The sequence below is a fragment of the Taudactylus pleione genome, unplaced genomic scaffold (genome assembly GCF_031769625.1).
Source record: "Taudactylus pleione unplaced genomic scaffold, aTauple2 ptg000085l, whole genome shotgun sequence".
Lineage (NCBI taxonomy): Eukaryota > Metazoa > Chordata > Amphibia > Anura > Myobatrachidae > Taudactylus > Taudactylus pleione.
The window spans coordinates 11,945,234-11,965,352 of record NW_028284487.1 but is presented as its reverse complement, the minus strand read 5'-3'; the positions used below and the strand labels follow the sequence as shown (position 1 = coordinate 11,965,352).

At 35.9% G+C, this 20,119-nt stretch overlaps 3 non-coding genes across 3 annotated transcripts; all 3 read right to left on the bottom strand.

The window, feature by feature from the left end:
* Positions 1–144: 144 nt before the first annotated feature.
* Positions 145–218, bottom strand: TRNAI-AAU (transfer RNA isoleucine (anticodon AAU)). The gene has a single exon. It is a non-coding gene; the product is annotated as a tRNA-Ile (tRNA).
* Positions 219–4,533: 4,315 nt separating this feature from the next.
* On the bottom strand, positions 4,534–4,607 carry TRNAI-AAU (transfer RNA isoleucine (anticodon AAU)). The gene has a single exon. It is a non-coding gene; the product is annotated as a tRNA-Ile (tRNA).
* Positions 4,608–8,923: 4,316 nt separating this feature from the next.
* Positions 8,924–8,997, bottom strand: TRNAI-AAU (transfer RNA isoleucine (anticodon AAU)). Its single transcript has one exon. It is a non-coding gene; the product is annotated as a tRNA-Ile (tRNA).
* Positions 8,998–20,119: the final 11,122 nt, after the last annotated feature.

Genomic DNA, 20,119 nt, shown 5'->3' with positions numbered 1-20,119 from the left:
TGTTTTGTATGTGTCTATGATGTTCTCTAGCAAGTTTCAAGGGCTGCTAACTGTAGCCAATGCATTCATCCCACACTTCATGCACTTTGCCGCTGGATAAAATCCCTTCTTGGCATTTCTTGTAGGACAACAAGAAAAAGCACATGGCCCGTATGGGGATCGAACACATGACCTTGGCGTTATTAGCACCACGCTCTAACCAACTGAGCTAACCGGCCAAACATAAAAGCATCAGCAAACACAAAAATGCCAAATGTACCTAAAACAGGAGAACATTCAGTATTTCAATATTGAGTAGAGGAAGACTCTCTAATAATGGGTTCCATGGTGTAATGGTGAGCACTTTGGACTTTGAATCCTGTAATCTGATTTCAAATCTTGGTGGTACCTAACTTTGTTCAATTTCCTTAAAGTTGAATTTTAGGATAGCTTATCTATATTTAAACTTTGTATAAATCCCATCATCTTCAGTGGTTTTTTTACTGCAAACTAATTTTGAAGCTGTTTCAAATCAGTTTTCAACTGGAGAGATGTTTGTCAAACATTTGGAATTAGGAAAAGTTGCAATAAGAATGCAGTGATCCATCACTTGTGCTATGGTTTTAAGATATTCTGGTTTTAAGAATTTTCTTCTTCAGTGTGCACTAATGAGAGTAAAGGTCTGTTCTTCTTCTCTTCTTAAAACTTAGTCCCCCATAGTAGATTCAATCACCAAATAAATGTCCTGATTGATTAATTAGCCTTAGTATTTCTTAGATTTGCCATATTGCTATATTTGAGAAAAAGTTTTCTATGTATGCCATATAGAGAAATGCTGCATCAGCCAAAGGATGACATTTTTGTTTATTCCTAACATGGATTTAAAAATTCTCTGTTTTGTATGTGTCTATGATGTTCTCTAGCAAGTTTCAAGGGCTGCTAACCGTAGCCAATGCATTCATCCCACACTTCATGCACTTTGCCGCTGGATAAAATCCCTTCTTGGCATTTCTTGCCAACAAGAAAAAGCACATGGCCCATATGGGGATCAAACCCATGACCTTGGCGTTATTAGCACCACGCTCTAACCAACTGAGCAAACCGGCCAAACATAAAAGCATCAGCAAACACAAAAATGCCAAATGTACCTAAAACAGGAGAGCATTCAGTATTTCAAAGATCAGCAATATTGAGTAGAGGAAGACTCTCTAATAATGGGTTCCATGGTGTAATGGTGAGCACTTTGGACTTTGAATCCAGTAATCTGATTTCAAATCTTGGTGGGACCTAACTTTGTTCAATTTCCTTAAAGTTGAATTTTAGGATAGCTTATCTATATTTAAACTTTGTATAAATCCCATCATCTTCAGTGGTTTTTTTACTCCAAACTAATTTTGAAGCTGTCTCAAATCAGTTTTCAACTGGAGAGATGTTTGTCAAACATTTGGAAATAGGAAAAGTTGCAATAAGAATGCAGTGATCCATCACTTGTGCTATGGTTTTAAGATATTCTGGTTTTAAGAATTTTCTTCTTCAGTGTGCACTAATGAGAGTAAAGGTCTGTTCTTCTTCTCGTCTTAAAACTTAGTCCCCCATAGTAGATTCAATCACCAAATAAATGTCCTGATTGATTAATTAGCCACAGCATTTCTTAGATTTGCCATATTGCTATATTTGAGAAAAAGTTTTCTATGTATGCCATATAGAGAAATGCTGCATCAGCCAAAGGATGACATTTTTGTTTATTCCTAACATGGATTTAAAAATTCTCTGTTTTTTATGTGTCTATGATGTTCTCTAGCAAGTTTCAAGGGCTGCTAACTGTAGCCAATGCATTCATCCCACACTTCATGCACTTTGCCGCTGGATAAAATCCCTTCTTGGCATTTCTTGTAGGACAACAAGAAAAAGCACATGGCCCGTATGGGGATCGAACACATGACCTTGGTGTTATTAGCACAACACTCTAACCAACTGAGCTAACCGGCCAAACATAAAAGCATCAGCAAACACAAAAATGCCAAATGTACCTAAAACAGGAGAACATTCAGTATTTCAAAGATCAGCAATATTGAGTAGAGGAAGACTCTCTAATAATGGGTTCCATGGTGTAATGGTGAGCACTTTGGACTTTGAATCCAGTAATCTGATTTCAAAGCTTGGTGGGACCTAACTTTGTTCAATTTCCTTAAAGTTGAATTTTAGGATAGCTTATCTATATTTAAACTTTGTATAAATCCCATCATCTTCAGTGGTTTTTTTTACTGCAAACTAATTTTGAAGCTGTTTCAAATCAGTTTTCAACTGGAGAGATGTTTGTCAAACATTTGGAATTAGGAAAAGTTGCAATAAGAATGCAGTGATCCATCACTTGTGCTATGGTTTTAAGATATTCTGGTTTTAAGAATTTTCTTCTTCAGTGTGCACTAATGAGAGTAAAGGTCTGTTCTTCTTCTCGTCATAAAACTTAGTCCCCCATAGTAGATTCAATCACCAAATAAATGTCCTGATTGATTAATTTGCCACAGCATTTCTTAGATTTGCCATATTGCTATATTTGAGAAAAAGTTTTCTATGTATGCCATATAGAGAAATGCTGCATCAGCCAAAGGATGACATTTTTGTTTATTCCTAACATGGATTTAAAAATTCTCTGTTTTGTATGTGTCTATGATGTTCTCTAGCAAGTTTCAAGGGCTGCTAACTGTAGCCAATGCATTCATCCCACACTTCATGCACTTTGCCGCTGGATAAAATCCCTTCTTGGCATTTCTTGCCAACAAGAAAAAGCACATGGCCCATATGGGGATCAAACCCATGACCTTGGCGTTATTAGCACCACGCTCTAACCAACTGAGCAAACCGGCCAAACATAAAAGCATCAGCAAACACAAAAATGCCAAATGTACCTAAAACAGGAGAACATTCAGTATTTCAAAGATCAGCAATATTGAGTAGAGGAAGACTCTCTAATAATGGGTTCCATGGTGTAATGGTGAGCACTTTGGACTTTGAATCCAGTAATCTGATTTCAAATCTTGGTGGGACCTAACTTTGTTCAATTTCCTTAAAGTTGAATTTTAGGATAGCTTATCTATATTTAAACTTTGTATAAATCCCATCATCTTCAGTGGTTTTTTTACTCCAAACTAATTTTGAAGCTGTTTCAAATCAGTTTTCAACTGGAGAGATGTTTGTCAAACATTTGGAAATAGGAAAAGTTGCAATAAGAATGCAGTGATCCATCACTTGTGCTATGGTTTTAAGATATTCTGGTTTTAAGAATTTTCTTCTTCAGTGTGCACTAATGAGAGTAAAGGTCTGTTCTTCTTCTCTTCTTAAAACTTAGTCCCCCATAGTAGATTCAATCACCAAATAAATGTCCTGATTGATTAATTAGCCTTAGCATTTCTTAGATTTGCCATATTGCTATATTTGAGAAAAAGTTTTCTATGTATGCCATATAGAGAAATGCTGCATCAGCCAAAGGATGACATTTTTGTTTATTCCTAACATGGATTTAAAAATTCTCTGTTTTGTATGTGTCTATGATGTTCTCTAGCAAGTTTCAAGGGCTGCTAACTGTAGCCAATGCATTCATCCCACACTTCATGCACTTTGCAGCTGGATAAAATCCCTTCTTGGCATTTCTTGCCAACAAGAAAAAGCACATGGCCCATATGGGGATCAAACCCATGACCTTGGCATTATTAGCACCACGCTCTAACCAACTGAGCAAACAGGCCAAACATAAAAACATCAGCAAACACAAAAATGCCAAATGTACCTAAAACAGGAGAGCATTCAGTATTTCAAAGATCAGCAATATTGAGTAGAGGAAGACTCTCTAATAATGGGTTCCATGGTGTAATGGTGAGCACTTTAGACTTTGAATCCAGTAATCTGATTTCAAATCTTGGTGGGACCTAACTTTGTTCAATTTCCTTAAAGTTGAATTTTAGGATAGCTTATCTATATTTAAACTTTGTATAAATCCCATCATCTTCAGTGGTTTTTTTACTCCAAACTAATTTTGAAGCTGTTTCAAATCAGTTTTCAACTGGAGAGATGTTTGTCAAACATTTGGAAATAGGAAAAGTTGCAATAAGAATGCAGTGATCCATCACTTGTGCTATGGTTTTAAGATATTCTGGTTTTAAGAATTTTCTTCTTCAGTGTGCACTAATGAGAGTAAAGGTCTGTTCTTCTTCTCGTCATAAAACTTAGTCCCCCATAGTAGATTCAATCACCAAATAAATGTCCTGATTGATTAATTTGCCACAGCATTTCTTAGATTTGCCATATTGCTATATTTGAGAAAAAGTTTTCTATGTATGCCATATAGAGAAATGCTGCATCAGCCAAAGGATGACATTTTTGTTTATTCCTAACATGGATTTAAAAATTCTCTGTTTTGTATGTGTCTATGATGTTCTCTAGCAAGTTTCAAGGGCTGCTAACTGTAGCCAATGCATTCATCCCACACTTCATGCACTTTGCCGCTGGATAAAATCCCTTCTTGGCATTTCTTGTAGGACAACAAGAAAAAGCACATGGCCCGTATGGGGATCGAACACATGACCTTGGCGTTATTAGCACCACGCTCTAACCAACTGAGCTAACCGGCCAAACATAAAAGCATCAGCAAACACAAAAATGCCAAATGTACCTAAAACAGGAGAACATTCAGTATTTCAATATTGAGTAGAGGAAGACTCTCTAATAATGGGTTCCATGGTGTAATGGTGAGCACTTTGGACTTTGAATCCTGTAATCTGATTTCAAATCTTGGTGGTACCTAACTTTGTTCAATTTCCTTAAAGTTGAATTTTAGGATAGCTTATCTATATTTAAACTTTGTATAAATCCCATCATCTTCAGTGGTTTTTTTACTGCAAACTAATTTTGAAGCTGTTTCAAATCAGTTTTCAACTGGAGAGATGTTTGTCAAACATTTGGAATTAGGAAAAGTTGCAATAAGAATGCAGTGATCCATCACTTGTGCTATGGTTTTAAGATATTCTGGTTTTAAGAATTTTCTTCTTCAGTGTGCACTAATGAGAGTAAAGGTCTGTTCTTCTTCTCTTCTTAAAACTTAGTCCCCCATAGTAGATTCAATCACCAAATAAATGTCCTGATTGATTAATTAGCCTTAGCATTTCTTAGATTTGCCATATTGCTATATTTGAGAAAAAGTTTTCTATGTATGCCATATAGAGAAATGCTGCATCAGCCAAAGGATGACATTTTTGTTTATTCCTAACATGGATTTAAAAATTCTCTGTTTTGTATGTGTCTATGATGTTCTCTAGCAAGTTTCAAGGGCTGCTAACTGTAGCCAATGCATTCATCCCACACTTCATGCACTTTGCCGCTGGATAAAATCCCTTCTTGGCATTTCTTGCCAACAAGAAAAAGCACATGGCCCATATGGGGATCAAACCCATGACCTTGGCGTTATTAGCACCACGCTCTAACCAACTGAGCAAACCGGCCAAACATAAAAGCATCAGCAAACACAAAAATGCCAAATGTACCTAAAACAGGAGAGCATTCAGTATTTCAAAGATCAGCAATATTGAGTAGAGGAAGACTCTCTAATAATGGGTTCCATGGTGTAATGGTGAGCACTTTGGACTTTGAATCCAGTAATCTGATTTCAAATCTTGGTGGGACCTAACTTTGTTCAATTTCCTTAAAGTTGAATTTTAGGATAGCTTATCTATATTTAAACTTTGTATAAATCCCATCATCTTCAGTGGTTTTTTTACTCCAAACTAATTTTGAAGCTGTTTCAAATCAGTTTTCAACTGGAGAGATGTTTGTCAAACATTTGGAAATAGGAAAAGTTGTAATAAGAATGCAGTGATCCATCACTTGTGCTATGGTTTTAAGATATTCTGGTTTTAAGAATTTTCTTCTTCAGTGTGCACTAATGAGAGTAAAGGTCTGTTCTTCTTCTCGTCTTAAAACTTAGTCCCCCATAGTAGATTCAATCACCAAATAAATGTCCTGATTGATTAATTAGCCTTAGCATTTCTTAGATTTGCCATATTGCTATATTTGAGAAAAAGTTTTCTATGTATGCCATATAGAGAAATGCTGCATCAGCCAAAGGATGACATTTTTGTTTATTCCTAACATGGATTTAAAAATTCTCTGTTTTGTATGTGTCTATGATGTTCTCTAGCAAGTTTCAAGGGCTGCTAACTGTAGCCAATGCATTCATCCCACACTTCATGCACTTTGCCGCTGGATAAAATCCCTTCTTGGCATTTCTTGTAGGACAACAAGAAAAAGCACATGGCCTGTATGGGGATCGAACACATGACCTTGGTGTTATTAGCACCACGCTCTAACCAACTGAGCTAACCGGCCAAACATAAAAGCATCAGCAAACACAAAAATGCCAAATGTACCTAAAACAGGAGAACATTCAGTATTTCAAAGATCAGCAATATTGAGTAGAGGAAGACTCTCTAATAATGGGTTCCATGGTGTAATGGTGAGCACTTTGGACTTTGAATCCAGTAATCTGATTTCAAAGCTTGGTGGGACCTAACTTTGTTCAATTTCCTTAAAGTTGAATTTTAGGATAGCTTATCTATATTTAAACTTTGTATAAATCCCATCATCTTCAGTGGTTTTTTTTACTGCAAACTAATTTTGAAGCTGTTTCAAATCAGTTTTCAACTGGAGAGATGTTTGTCAAACATTTGGAATTAGGAAAAGTTGCAATAAGAATGCAGTGATCCATCACTTGTGCTATGGTTTTAAGATATTCTGGTTTTAAGAATTTTCTTCTTCAGTGTGCACTAATGAGAGTAAAGGTCTGTTCTTCTTCTCGTCATAAAACTTAGTCCCCCATAGTAGATTCAATCACCAAATAAATGTCCTGATTGATTAATTTGCCACAGCATTTCTTAGATTTGCCATATTGCTATATTTGAGAAAAAGTTTTCTATGTATGCCATATAGAGAAATGCTGCATCAGCCAAAGGATGACATTTTTGTTTTTTCCTAACATTGATTTAAAAATTCTCTGTTTTGTATGTGTCTATGATGTTCTCTAGCAAGTTTCAAGGGCTGCTAACTGTAGCCAATGCATTCATCCCACACTTCATGCACTTTGCCGCTGGATAAAATCCCTTCTTGGCATTTCTTGCCAACAAGAAAAAGCACATGGCCCATATGGGGATCAAACCCATGACCTTGGCGTTATTAGCACCACGCTCTAACCAACTGAGCAAACCGGCCAAACATAAAAGCATCAGCAAACACAAAAATGCCAAATGTACCTAAAACAGGAGAACATTCAGTATTTCAAAGATCAGCAATATTGAGTAGAGGAAGACTCTCTAATAATGGGTTCCATGGTGTAATGGTGAGCACTTTGGACTTTGAATCCAGTAATCTGATTTCAAAGCTTGGTGGGACCTAACTTTGTTCAATTTCCTTAAAGTTGAATTTTAGGATAGCTTATCTATATTTAAACTTTGTATAAATCCCATCATCTTCAGTGGTTTTTTTTACTGAAAACTAATTTTGAAGCTGTTTCAAATCAGTTTTCAACTGGAGAGATGTTTGTCAAACATTTGGAATTAGGAAAAGTTGCAATAAGAATGCAGTGATCCATCACTTGTGCTATGGTTTTAAGATATTCTGGTTTTAAGAATTTTCTTCTTCAGTGTGCACTAATGAGAGTAAAGGTCTGTTCTTCTTCTCGTCATAAAACTTAGTCCCCCATAGTAGATTCAATCACCAAATAAATGTCCTGATTGATTAATTAGCCTTAGCATTTCTTAGATTTGCCATATTGCTATATTTGAGAAAAAGTTTTCTATGTATGCCATATAGAGAAATGCTGCATCAGCCAAAGGATGACATTTTTGTTTATTCCTAACATGGATTTAAAAATTCTCTGTTTTGTATGTGTCTATGATGTTCTCTAGCAAGTTTCAAGGGCTGCTAACTGTAGCCAATGCATTCATCCCACACTTCATGCACTTTGCCGCTGGATAAAATCCCTTCTTGGCATTTCTTGCCAACAAGAAAAAGCACATGGCCCATATGGGGATCAAACCCATGACCTTGGCATTATTAGCACCACGCTCTAACCAACTGAGCAAACAGGCCAAACATAAAAACATCAGCAAACACAAAAATGCCAAATGTACCTAAAACAGGAGAGCATTCAGTATTTCAAAGATCAGCAATATTGAGTAGAGGAAGACTCTCTAATAATGGGTTCCATGGTGTAATGGTGAGCACTTTAGACTTTGAATCCAGTAATCTGATTTCAAATCTTGGTGGGACCTAACTTTGTTCAATTTCCTTAAAGTTGAATTTTAGGATAGCTTATCTATATTTAAACTTTGTATAAATCCCATCATCTTCAGTGGTTTTTTTACTCCAAACTAATTTTGAAGCTGTTTCAAATCAGTTTTCAACTGGAGAGATGTTTGTCAAACATTTGGAAATAGGAAAAGTTGCAATAAGAATGCAGTGATCCATCACTTGTGCTATGGTTTTAAGATATTCTGGTTTTAAGAATTTTCTTCTTCAGTGTGCACTAATGAGAGTAAAGGTCTGTTCTTCTTCTCGTCATAAAACTTAGTCCCCCATAGTAGATTCAATCACCAAATAAATGTCCTGATTGATTAATTTGCCACAGCATTTCTTAGATTTGCCATATTGCTATATTTGAGAAAAAGTTTTCTATGTATGCCATATAGAGAAATGCTGCATCAGCCAAAGGATGACATTTTTGTTTATTCCTAACATGGATTTAAAAATTCTCTGTTTTGTATGTGTCTATGATGTTCTCTAGCAAGTTTCAAGGGCTGCTAACTGTAGCCAATGCATTCATCCCACACTTCATGCACTTTGCCGCTGGATAAAATCCCTTCTTGGCATTTCTTGTAGGACAACAAGAAAAAGCACATGGCCCGTATGGGGATCGAACACATGACCTTGGCGTTATTAGCACCACGCTCTAACCAACTGAGCTAACCGGCCAAACATAAAAGCATCAGCAAACACAAAAATGCCAAATGTACCTAAAACAGGAGAACATTCAGTATTTCAATATTGAGTAGAGGAAGACTCTCTAATAATGGGTTCCATGGTGTAATGGTGAGCACTTTGGACTTTGAATCCTGTAATCTGATTTCAAATCTTGGTGGTACCTAACTTTGTTCAATTTCCTTAAAGTTGAATTTTAGGATAGCTTATCTATATTTAAACTTTGTATAAATCCCATCATCTTCAGTGGTTTTTTTACTGCAAACTAATTTTGAAGCTGTTTCAAATCAGTTTTCAACTGGAGAGATGTTTGTCAAACATTTGGAATTAGGAAAAGTTGCAATAAGAATGCAGTGATCCATCACTTGTGCTATGATTTTAAGATATTCTGGTTTTAAGAATTTTCTTCTTCAGTGTGCACTAATGAGAGTAAAGGTCTGTTCTTCTTCTCTTCTTAAAACTTAGTCCCCCATAGTAGATTCAATCACCAAATAAATGTCCTGATTGATTGATTAGCCTTAGCATTTCTTAGATTTGCCATATTGCTATATTTGAGAAAAAGTTTTCTATGTATGCCATATAGAGAAATGCTGCATCAGCCAAAGGATGACATTTTTGTTTATTCCTAACATGGATTTAAAAATTCTCTGTTTTGTATGTGTCTATGATGTTCTCTAGCAAGTTTCAAGGGCTGCTAACTGTAGCCAATGCATTCATCCCACACTTCATGCACTTTGCCGCTGGATAAAATCCCTTCTTGGCATTTCTTGCCAACAAGAAAAAGCACATGGCCCATATGGGGATCAAACCCATGACCTTGGCGTTATTAGCACCACGCTCTAACCAACTGAGCAAACCGGCCAAACATAAAAGCATCAGCAAACACAAAAATGCCAAATGTACCTAAAACAGGAGAGCATTCAGTATTTCAAAGATCAGCAATATTGAGTAGAGGAAGACTCTCTAATAATGGGTTCCATGGTGTAATGGTGAGCACTTTGGACTTTGAATCCAGTAATCTGATTTCAAATCTTGGTGGGACCTAACTTTGTTCAATTTCCTTAAAGTTGAATTTTAGGATAGCTTATCTATATTTAAACTTTGTATAAATCCCATCATCTTCAGTGGTTTTTTTACTCCAAACTAATTTTGAAGCTGTTTCAAATCAGTTTTCAACTGGAGAGATGTTTGTCAAACATTTGGAAATAGGAAAAGTTGCAATAAGAATGCAGTGATCCATCACTTGTGCTATGGTTTTAAGATATTCTGGTTTTAAGAATTTTCTTCTTCAGTGTGCACTAATGAGAGTAAAGGTCTGTTCTTCTTCTCGTCTTAAAACTTAGTCCCCCATAGTAGATTCAATCACCAAATAAATGTCCTGATTGATTAATTAGCCACAGCATTTCTTAGATTTGCCATATTGCTATATTTGAGAAAAAGTTTTCTATGTGTGCCATATAGAGAAATGCTGCATCAGCCAAAGGATGACATTTTTGTTTATTCCTAACATGGATTTAAAAATTCTCTGTTTTTTATGTGTCTATGATGTTCTCTAGCAAGTTTCAAGGGCTGCTAACTGTAGCCAATGCATTCATCCCACACTTCATGCACTTTGCCGCTGGATAAAATCCCTTCTTGGCATTTCTTGTAGGACAACAAGAAAAAGCACATGGCCCGTATGGGGATCGAACACATGACCTTGGTGTTATTAGCACAACACTCTAACCAACTGAGCTAACCGGCCAAACATAAAAGCATCAGCAAACACAAAAATGCCAAATGTACCTAAAACAGGAGAACATTCAGTATTTCAAAGATCAGCAATATTGAGTAGAGGAAGACTCTCTAATAATGGGTTCCATGGTGTAATGGTGAGCACTTTGGACTTTGAATCCTGTAATCTGATTTCAAATCTTGGTGGTACCTAACTTTGTTCAATTTCCTTAAAGTTGAATTTTAGGATAGCTTATCTATATTTAAACTTTGTATAAATCCCATCATCTTCAGTGGTTTTTTTACTGCAAACTAATTTTGAAGCTGTTTCAAATCAGTTTTCAACTGGAGAGATGTTTGTCAAACATTTTGAATTAGGAAAAGTTGCAATAAGAATGCAGTGATCCATCACTTGTGCTATGGTTTTCAGATATTCTGGTTTTAAGAATTTTCTTCTTCAGTGTGCACTAATGAGAGTAAAGGTCTGTTCTTCTTCTCTTCTTAAAACTTAGTCCCCCATAGTAGATTCAATCACCAAATAAATGTCCTGATTGATTAATTAGCCTTAGCATTTCTTAGATTTGCCATATTGCTATATTTGAGAAAAAGTTTTCTATGTATGCCATATAGAGAAATGCTGCATCAGCCAAAGGATGACATTTTTGTTTATTCCTAACATGGATTTAAAAATTCTCTGTTTTGTATGTGTCTATGATGTTCTCTAGCAAGTTTCAAGGGCTGCTAACTGTAGCCAATGCATTCATCCCACACTTCATGCACTTTGCCGCTGGATAAAATCCCTTCTTGGCATTTCTTGCCAACAAGAAAAAGCACATGGCCCATATGGGGATCAAACCCATGACCTTGGCATTATTAGCACCACGCTCTAACCAACTGAGCAAACCGGCCAAACATAAAAACATCAGCAAACACAAAAATGCCAAATGTACCTAATACAGGAGAGCATTCAGTATTTCAAAGATCAGCAATATTGAGTAGAGGAAGACTCTCTAATAATGGGTTCCATGGTGTAATGGTGAGCACTTTAGACTTTGAATCCAGTAATCTGATTTCAAATCTTGGTGGGACCTAACTTTGTTCAATTTCCTTAAAGTTGAATTTTAGGATAGCTTATCTATATTTAAACTTTGTATAAATCCCATCATCTTCAGTGGTTTTTTTACTCCAAACTAATTTTGAAGCTGTTTCAAATCAGTTTTCAACTGGAGAGATGTTTGTCAAACATTTGGAAATAGGAAAAGTTGCAATAAGAATGCAGTGATCCATCACTTGTGCTATGGTTTTAAGATATTCTGGTTTTAAGAATTTTCTTCTTCAGTGTGCACTAATGAGAGTAAAGGTCTGTTCTTCTTCTCGTCATAAAACTTAGTCCCCCATAGTAGATTCAATCACCAAATAAATGTCCTGATTGATTAATTTGCCACAGCATTTCTTAGATTTGCCATATTGCTATATTTGAGAAAAAGTTTTCTATGTATGCCATATAGAGAAATGCTGCATCAGCCAAAGGATGACATTTTTGTTTATTCCTAACATGGATTTAAAAATTCTCTGTTTTGTATGTGTCTATGATGTTCTCTAGCAAGTTTCAAGGGCTGCTAACTGTAGCCAATGCATTCATCCCACACTTCATGCACTTTGCTGCTGGATAAAATCCCTTCTTGGCATTTCTTGCCAACAAGAAAAAGCACATGGCCCATATGGGGATCAAACCCATGACCTTGGCGTTATTAGCACCACGCTCTAACCAACTGAGCAAACCGGCCAAACATAAAAGCATCAGCAAACACAAAAATGCCAAATGTACCTAAAACAGGAGAGCATTCAGTATTTCAAAGATCAGCAATATTGAGTAGAGGAAGACTCTCTAATAATGGGTTCCATGGTGTAATGGTTAGCACTTTGGACTTTGAATCCAGTAATCTGATTTCAAATCTTGGTGGGACCTAACTTTGTTCAATTTGCTTAAAGTTGAATTTTAGGATAGCTTATCTATATTTAAACTTTGTATAAATCCCATCATCTTCAGTGGTTTTTTTACTCCAAACTAATTTTGAAGCTGTTTCAAATCAGTTTTCAACTGGAGAGATGTTTGTCAAACATTTGGAAATAGGAAAAGTTGCAATAAGAATGCAGTGATCCATCACTTGTGCTATGGTTTTAAGATATTCTGGTTTTAAGAATTTTCTTCTTCAGTGTGCACTAATGAGAGTAAAGGTCTGTTCTTCTTCTCGTCTTAAAACTTAGTCCCCCATAGTAGATTCAATCACCAAATAAATGTCCTGATTGATTAATTTGCCACAGCATTTCTTAGATTTGCCATATTGCTATATTTGAGAAAAAGTTTTCTATGTATGCCATATAGAGAAATGCTGCATTAGCCAAAGGATGACATTTTTGTTTATTCCTAACATGGATTTAAAAATTCTCTGTTTTGTATGTGTCTATGATGTTCTCTTGCAAGTTTCAAGGGCTGCTAACTGTAGCCAATGCATTCATCCCACACTTCATGCACTTTGCCGCTGGATAAAATCCCTTCTTAGCATTTCTTGTAGGACAACAAGAAAAAGCACATGGCCCGTAGGGGGATCGAACACATGACCTTGGCATTATTAGCACCACGCTCTAACCAACTGAGCTAACCGGCCAAACATAAAAGCATCAGCAAACACAAAAATGCCAAATGTACCTAAAACAGGAGAACATTCAGTATTTCAAAGATCAGCAATATTGAGTAGAGGAAGACTCTCTAATAATGGGTTCCATGGTGTAATGGTGAGCACTTTGGACTTTGAATCCAGTATTCTGATTTCAAATCTTGGTGAGACCTAACTTTGTTCAATTTCCTTAAAGTTGAATTTTAGGATAGCTTATCTATATTTAAACTTTGTATAAATCCCATCATCTTCAGTGGTTTTTTTACTCCAAACTAATTTTGAAGCTGTTTCAAATCAGTTTTCAACTGGAGAGATGTTTGTCAAACATTTGGAAATAGGAAAAGTTGCAATAAGAATGCAGTGATCCATCACTTGTGCTATGGTTTTAAGATATTCTGGTTTTAAGAATTTTCTTCTTCAGTGTGCACTAATGAGAGTAAAGGTCTGTTCTTCTTCTCGTCTTAAAACTTAGTGCCCCATAGTAGATTCAATCACCAAATAAATGTCCTGATTGATTAATTTGCCACAGCATTTCTTAGATTTGCCATATTGCTATATTTGAGAAAAAGTTTTCTATGTATGCCATATAGAGAAATGCTGCATCAGCCAAAGGATGACATTTTTGTTTATTCCTAACATGGATTTAAAAATTCTCTGTTTTGTATGTGTCTATGATGTTCTCTTGCAAGTTTCAAGGGCTGCTAACTGTAGCCAATGCATTCATCCCACACTTCATGCACTTTGCCGCTGGATAAAATCCCTTCTTAGCATTTCTTGTAGGACAACAAGAAAAAGCACATGACCTTGGCATTATTAGCACCACGCTCTAACCAACTGAGCTAACCGGCCAAACATAAAAGCATCAGCAAACACAAAAATGCCAAATGTACCTAAAACAGGAGAACATTCAGTATTTCAAAGATCAGCAATATTGAGTAGAGGAAGACTCTCTAATAATGGGTTCCATGGTGTAATGGTGAGCACTTTGGACTTTGAATCCAGTATTCTGATTTCAAATCTTGGTGAGACCTAACTTTGTTCAATTTCCTTAAAGTTGAATTTTAGGATAGCTTATCTATATTTAAACTTTGTATAAATCCCATCATCTTCAGTGGTTTTTTTACTCCAAACTAATTTTGAAGCTGTTTCAAATCAGTTTTCAACTGGAGAGATGTTTGTCAAACATTTGGAAATAGGAAAAGTTGCAATAAGAATGCAGTGATCCATCACTTGTGCTATGGTTTTAAGATATTCTGGTTTTAAGAATTTTCTTCTTCAGTGTGCACTTATGAGAGTAAAGGTCTGTTCTTCTTCTCTTCTTAAAACTTAGTCCCCCATAGAAGATTCAATCACCAAATAAATGTCCTGATTGATTAATTAGCCTTAGCATTTCTTAGATTTGCCATATTGCTATATTTGAGAAAAAGTTTTCTATGTATGCCATATAGAGAAATGCTGCATCAGCCAAAGGATGACATTTTTGTTTATTCCTAACATGGATTTAAAAATTCTCTGTTATGTATGTGTCTATGATGTTCTCTAGCAAGTTTCAAGGGCTGCTAACTGTAGCCAATGCATTCATCCCACACTTCATGCACTTTGCCGCTGGATAAAATCCCTTCTTGGCATTTCTTGTAGGACAACAAGAAAAAGCACATGGCCCGTATGGGGATCGAACACATGACCTTGGTGTTATTAGCACAACGCTCTAACCAACTGAGCTAACCGGCCAAACATAAAAGCATCAGCAAACACAAGAATGCCAAATGTACCTAAAACAGGAGAACATTCAGTATTTCAAATATCAGCAATATTGAGTAGAGGAAGACTCTCTAATAATGGGTTCCATGGTGTAATGGTGAGCACTTTGGACTTTGAATCCAGTAATCTGATTTCAAATCTTGGTGGGACCTAACTTTGTTCAATTTCCTTAAAGTTGAATTTTAGGATAGCTTATCTATATTTAAACTTTGTATAAATCCCATCATCTTCAGTGGTTTTTTTACTCCAAACTAATTTTGAAGCTGTTTCAAATCAGATTTCAACTGGAGAGATGTTTGTCAAACATTTGGAAATAGGAAAAGTTGCAATAAGAATGCAGTGATCCATCACTTGTGCTATGGTTTTAAGATATTCTGGTTTTAAGAATTTTCTTCTTCAGTGTGCACTAATGAGAGTAAAGGTCTGTTCTTCTTCTCTTCTTAAAACTTAGTCCCCCATAGTAGATTCAATCACCAAATAAATGTCCTGATTGATTAATTAGCCTTAGCATTTCTTAGATTTGCCATATTGCTATATTTGAGAAAAAGTTTTCTATGTATGCCATATAGAGAAATGCTGCATCAGCCAAAGGATGACATTTTTGTTTATTCCTAACATGGATTTAAAAATTCTCTGTTTTGTATGTGTCTATGATGTTCTCTAGCAAGTTTCAAGGGCTGCTAACTGTAGCCAATGCATTCATCCCACACTTCATGCACTTTGCCGCTGGATAAAATCCCTTCTTAGCATTTCTTGTAGGACAACAAGAAAAAGCACATGGCCCGTAGGGGGATCGAACACATGACCTTGGCATTATTAGCACCACGCTCTAACCAACTGAGCTAACCGGCCAAACATAAAAGCATCAGCAAACACAAAAATGCCAAATGTACCTAAAACAGGAGAACATTCAGTATTTCAAAGATCAGCAATATTGAGTAGAGGAAGACTCTCTAATAATGGGTTCCATGGTGTAATGGTGAGCACTTTGGACTTTGAATCCAGTATTCTGATTTCAAATCTTGGTGAGACCTAACTTTGTTCAATTTCCTTAAAGTTGAATTTTAGGATAGCTTATCTATATTTAAACTTTGTATAAATCCCATCATCTTCAGTGGTTTTTTTACTCCAAACTAATTTTGAAGCTGTTTCAAATCAGTTTTCAACTGGAGAGATGTTTGTCAAACATTTGGAAATAGGAAAAGTTGCAATAAGAATGCAGTGATCCATCACTTGTGCTATGGTTTTAAGATATTCTGGTTTTAAGAATTTTCTTCTTCAGTGTGCACTAATGAGAGTAAAGGTCTGTTCTTCTTCTCGTCTTAAAACTTAGTGCCCCATAGTAGATTCAATCACCAAATAAATGTCCTGATTGATTAATTTGCCACAGCATTTCTTAGATTTGCCATATTGCTATATTTGAGAAAAAGTTTTCTATGTATGCCATATAGAGAAATGCTGCATCAGCCAAAGGATGACATTTTTGTTTATTCCTAACATGGATTTAAAAATTCTCTGTTTTGTATGTGTCTATGATGTTCTCTTGCAAGTTTCAAGGGCTGCTAACTGTAGCCAATGCATTCATCCCACACTTCATGCACTTTGCCGCTGGATAAAATCCCTTCTTAGCATTTCTTGTAGGACAACAAGAAAAAGCACATGGCCCGTAGGGGGATCGAACACATGACCTTGGCATTATTAGCACCACGCTCTAACCAACTGAGCTAACCGGCCAAACATAAAAGCATCAGCAAACACAAAAATGCCAAATGTACCTAAAACAGGAGAACATTCAGTATTTCAAAGATCAGCAATATTGAGTAGAGGAAGACTCTCTAATAATGGGTTCCATGGTGTAATGGTGAGCACTTTGGACTTTGAATCCAGTATTCTGATTTCAAATCTTGGTGAGACCTAACTTTGTTCAATTTCCTTAAAGTTGAATTTTAGGATAGCTTATCTATATTTAAACTTTGTATAAATCCCATCATCTTCAGTGGTTTTTTTACTCCAAACTAATTTTGAAGCTGTTTCAAATCAGTTTTCAACTGGAGAGATGTTTGTCAAACATTTGGAAATAGGAAAAGTTGCAATAAGAATGCAGTGATCCATCACTTGTGCTATGGTTTTAAGATATTCTGGTTTTAAGAATTTTCTTCTTCAGTGTGCACTAATGAGAGTAAAGGTCTGTTCTTCTTCTCGTCTTAAAACTTAGTGCCCCATAGTAGATTCAATCACCAAATAAATGTCCTGATTGATTAATTTGCCACAGCATTTCTTAGATTTGCCATATTGCTATATTTGAGAAAAAGTTTTCTATGTATGCCATATAGAGAAATGCTGCATCAGCCAAAGGATGACATTTTTGTTTATTCCTAACATGGATTTAAAAATTCTCTGTTTTGTATGTGTCTATGATGTTCTCTTGCAAGTTTCAAGGGCTGCTAACTGTAGCCAATGCATTCATCCCACACTTCATGCACTTTGCCGCTGGATAAAATCCCTTCTTAGCATTTCTTGTAGGACAACAAGAAAAAGCACATGACCTTGGCATTATTAGCACCACGCTCTAACCAACTGAGCTAACCGGCCAAACATAAAAGCATCAGCAAACACAAAAATGCCAAATGTACCTAAAACAGGAGAACATTCAGTATTTCAAAGATCAGCAATATTGAGTAGAGGAAGACTCTCTAATAATGGGTTCCATGGTGTAATGGTGAGCACTTTGGACTTTGAATCCAGTATTCTGATTTCAAATCTTGGTGAGACCTAACTTTGTTCAATTTCCTTAAAGTTGAATTTTAGGATAGCTTATCTATATTTAAACTTTGTATAAATCCCATCATCTTCAGTGGTTTTTTTACTCCAAACTAATTTTTAAGCTGTTTCAAATCAGTTTTCAACTGGAGAGATGTTTGTCAAACATTTGGAAATAGGAAAAGTTGCAATAAGAATGCAGTGATCCATCACTTGTGCTATGGTTTTAAGATATTCTGGTTTTAAGAATTTTCTTCTTCAGTGTGCACTAATGAGAGTAAAGGTCTGTTCTTCTTCTCTTCTTAAAACTTAGTCCCCCATAGAAGATTCAATCACCAAATAAATGTCCTGATTGATTAATTAGCCTTAGCATTTCTTAGATTTGCCATATTGCTATATTTGAGAAAAAGTTTTCTATGTATGCCATATAGAGAAATGCTGCATCAGCCAAAGGATGACATTTTTGTTTATTCCTAACATGGATTTAAAAATTCTCTGTTTTGTATGTGTCTATGATGTTCTCTAGCAAGTTTCAAGGGCTGCTAACTGTAGCCAATGCATTCATCCCACACTTCATGCACTTTGCCGCTGGATAAAATCCCTTCTTAGCATTTCTTGTAGGACAACAAGAAAAAGCACATGGCCCATAGGGGGATCGAACACATGACCTTGGCATTATTAGCACCACGCTCTAACCAACTGAGCTAACCGGCCAAACATAAAAGCATCAGCAAACACAAAAATGCCAAATGTACCTAAAACAGGAGAACATTCAGTATTTCAAAGATCAGCAATATTGAGTAGAGGAAGACTCTCTAATAATGGGTTCCATGGTGTAATGGTGAGCACTTTGGACTTTGAATCCAGTATTCTGATTTCAAATCTTGGTGAGACCTAACTTTGTTCAATTTCCTTAAAGTTGAATTTTAGGATAGCTTATCTATATTTAAACTTTGTATAAATCCCATCATCTTCAGTGGTTTTTTTACTCCAAACTAATTTTGAAGCTGTTTCAAATCAGTTTTCAACTGGAGAGATGTTTGTCAAACATTTGGAAATAGGAAAAGTTGCAATAAGAATGCAGTGATCCATCACTTGTGCTATGGTTTTAAGATATTCTGGTTTTAAGAATTTTCTTCTTCAGTGTGCACTAATGAGAGTAAAGGTCTGTTCTTCTTCTCGTCTTAAAACTTAGTGCCCCATAGTAGATTCAATCACCAAATAAATGTCCTGATTGATTAATTTGCCACAGCATTTCTTAGATTTGCCATATTGCTATATTTGAGAAAAAGTTTTCTATGTATGCCATATAGAGAAATGCTGCATCAGCCAAAGGATGACATTTTTGTTTATTCCTAACATGGATTTAAAAATTCTCTGTTTTGTATGTGTCTATGATGTTCTCTTGCAAGTTTCAAGGGCTGCTAACTGTAGCCAATGCATTCATCCCACACTTCATGCACTTTGCCGCTGGATAAAATCCCTTCTTAGCATTTCTTGTAGGACAACAAGAAAAAGCACATGGCCCGTAGGGGGATCGAACACATGACCTTGGCATTATTAGCACCACGCTCTAACCAACTGAGCTAACCGGCCAAACATAAAAGCATCAGCAAACACAAAAATGCCAAATGTACCTAAAACAGGAGAACATTCAGTATTTCAAAGATCAGCAATATTGAGTAGAGGAAGACTCTCTAATAATGGGTTCCATGGTGTAATGGTGAGCACTTTGGACTTTGAATCCAGTATTCTGATTTCAAATCTTGGTGAGACCTAACTTTGTTCAATTTCCTTAAAGTTGAATTTTAGGATAGCTTATCTATATTTAAACTTTGTATAAATCCCATCATCTTCAGTGGTTTTTTTACTCCAAACTAATTTTGAAGCTGTTTCAAATCAGTTTTCAACTGGAGAGATGTTTGTCAAACATTTGGAAATAGGAAAAGTTGCAATAAGAATGCAGTGATCCATCACTTGTGCTATGGTTTTAAGATATTCTGGTTTTAAGAATTTTCTTCTTCAGTGTGCACTAATGAGAGTAAAGGTCTGTTCTTCTTCTCGTCTTAAAACTTAGTGCCCCATAGTAGATTCAATCACCAAATAAATGTCCTGATTGATTAATTTGCCACAGCATTTCTTAGATTTGCCATATTGCTATATTTGAGAAAAAGTTTTCTATGTATGCCATATAGAGAAATGCT